A 3,247-nucleotide genomic window follows, 5' to 3' on the forward strand; every position below is an offset into this window, starting at 1 on the left:
GGTTTACCAAACAATCCGTAAAACTGCTCATACACCTTGGCAATCAGATGAAAACCAAGGACTTCCCGTACTGCAGTCAATCTTCCCGAATGCTGTGTTCAGTGCATTACGGCTTGTAAGGTGGTAGACTCGGCTTCCTATGGATAAAGGATGATAACCTAGTGGGGTCTCCCTTTTATACGTGACGGTACATGGGAGCTCAGTCCGTGCTAGACCACTATCGAGTCACAAGAGGAGGAATCACCCAACCATAGTGTGAAACAATAGTGACTAGGTTTAACGACGCCGGAACACGTCTCTAGTCTAGACCTCTAGAATATGTGCGTTAGGTTCCAATGTGTTGTTAGATTCATTCGGTTTATTTTACAGTTGATCTTCAATTAAGTTTCAGTTTTTTGGTCCTACCGTATGTGATCTCTCAAAACTTCCTAAATGCAAAATATGCCAAAATTATATCATTTTGTTCAATGAATTCTAACTACAGGAGAGTTGAAATTTTCAAACAAACAAAATTAGTAATAAACAATCAACAAAGACCCTAATGCAACTAATAACAAGAAATGAAACTTTTCTTTTCTTTTCTTTTTAAAAGCGACAAATAACAATAAATGCTAACTAATATAATGCAAAAAGATCTTTTGTTTTTCTTTTATTGGCAAAATGCACTAAGTAAATTTTGAGAGATACGATAACAGAGAGCAAAAAAGCAAATTTCACTCAATGGACACAATCAAGTCTTTGAAAAGAAAAACAATCCTTCAAACCAAGAAGAACTCCAAAATCTCAATGAGCCATGTGATCTAGGCTCAAAACGAAGCCATATGGAAATCAAGCAAAAAGAACTAAATTGCTCGAATAACCCAAAAACAAAAGAGTATCCAAAAAGTTGATTGGATCAAGAGAAGACCAAAACAGAAACTGGAAAACACCCAAAGTATGCAAATGTAATCTATGCACACTTTTCATTCATATCCTGAAAATGAGAATTCTAATTATGCAAGTGTGATCTATGCAAGAGAATTCTCAAACACACGATGATTCTAATGTAATCTAAGAACCAATCAAGTGCAAACCAAGAAAAATGGGTGAGAGTTCCAAAGATCATAAAATAAAAACACTCAAAGGCGATTAACACTCATACACAATTTAGCCCCCCCCGACGAATGAGGGGGAAATTTTTTTGCAAAAACAAAAGCAAAAAGATGCAAAATTGTGAAAAGATCGAGACAAAGCTCCAAGTAATGATCAAAGGAAATCAAATTAATAATTTGCCAGAAAAAGACTCAAAACCAGTCAAAAAAGACTCTGATACGTTGAGATGATTGAAAAAAACAGGAAACCCAAGCTTGGGAGGCTGTAAACAAGAAAAATGAACAAGTTCACAGGGTTGGCGCGACTGTCAGGAAGAAAACTGCGCTAATTGAGCATTGGCGCGAGCTTTACACTGGAAAATGGCGCCAATTGGCGCGACTGTCAGGGAAAAAGTCGCGCTAATCAAATTTGCCAGCTTAAAAATAAAAACAAGCAGTTCAGGGTCTGATCGATAGTATCCAGGCAGATTAGGCAGCAAGAAATAACTTAAAAATCTAACCCAGAAAGCTTATTTAAGCAAGCAAACAAGAGAAAACCAAAGTGCAAGACAAACAACAAATAGCTTCTCCCCAGTAGAGTCGCCAAATTGTTGGAGAGGTAAATCCCCTCTGCGGACAGAGGCGATCCCACTAGCCCAAAGTGGGTCTAGCAACAATCAATTCACGCTACCATGCAAGTTCCTAGTTGCAAACTGAAAGTGGATTGTGAGAACCAACCTGGAGTCCAACGCTAATGTCGAAGAAGAGTTGATGCTCCCGTTCCCTTGCTTCGGCAAGTCACAATCCTCACGATCCCCGCAAATGGATACCTGCACATGCAAAGAACGAAGCGAATACCAGCATAAAATCCACTAAAATACAACTATATTTCAGTCAGAAAGGAAATAGATCAAACATTATCATCATAAACAGTAAGATCGGAACCATAATGATAGTCGTTCATTAATGAATAATCAACAGAGAAAGATACAACCAAAGTTCTGACGTTGATTCTCTCCTCTGGCTAGGTGGGCAGCTATACATGTCTTGCAATAGACCTTCTCTCTCTCAGACTTCCGGCAGCATAACCTCCCTATGCTCCAAGACTCTTACTATCACTCAAGACAAGTGTTATCACAACTAGCATCACTCCAAAACTAGCTTGTCAAATGCATGAGGACAGACTTTTATAGATGGAGAAGGGGAGGAAGATACAATGCATCAGGACACCCATTATGGATTGGCATTATCTCCAAAAAGCCGTTATGGATAGATGTCAAGGATAGATGATGACTCTCGACATCTAGAAGATGAGCTTTATCCTCAAAAGACTTCATGACTTGAAGGGAAAAAACATCTAGGCGCGCGTTTGTCAAAAATCTTTACCAAACTTGGTTGGCGCGGGTGTAACTCTGGGACAGAGCGCCAATTGGCGCGCCTTCTTTTGAGGATCTCCTTCATTGGCGCGGGCAGTACATTGTGGACCCGCGCTAATGGAAAAAGGGCACTTTTCAGAGATATTTTGCAGGAGGTGTCTTCAGGGCACATGAAGTACATACTTAGGGGAACATAATGCAAGTGTTTTTAGGTTATGTCACTGCTCACAGGTCCCGGAATGAGTCCTCCAAAGTACGGGAAAGGGGTAACAGGGACGGTGACCAATGGTTACAAATTACTGTGTAACACTTACCTTTGTCAAGTTTATCTTTATGAGGACACTTGTCTGCATAGTGACTGACTCTTCCACAAGAAAAACATTTGAAAGGTAGCTTACCTCTAAATCTTCCGGAGCCTCATTGAAGGTTCTTGACAAAGTTTGATTCTTCTTCTCCTTCTGACATATGTCCTGAATCATTGTAATCTCCTTTTCCTGAAGCTTTGAATGTAGCTTCTCTCCTATCTGATGGTCCACCTTTTCTAATTTTGAAAGCAGTTAGTATTCCGTGCAGCTGTGACATGGTAATACTCTGTAGATTCTGCTTTTCTTCTATGGCAGAAACTTTTGATTCAAACTTAGAAGACAAAGATCTTAGAACCTTTTCAACTAAAGTAGCTTCTTTTATTTCTTCACCCAAGTTTTTCATACAATTAACAATCTCATCTATACGTAAGAAATAGTTAGCCACACTTTCATCATTGTGCAATCTGAGATTTTCATATTGAATTCTGAGAGTTTG

This window comes from Pinus tabuliformis, chromosome 1_1 (genome assembly GCF_031772625.1).
Source record: "Pinus tabuliformis cultivar Carrire ecotype Pingquan chromosome 1_1, CPIR1, whole genome shotgun sequence".
In the NCBI taxonomy this organism is placed as follows: domain Eukaryota; kingdom Viridiplantae; phylum Streptophyta; class Pinopsida; order Pinales; family Pinaceae; genus Pinus; species Pinus tabuliformis.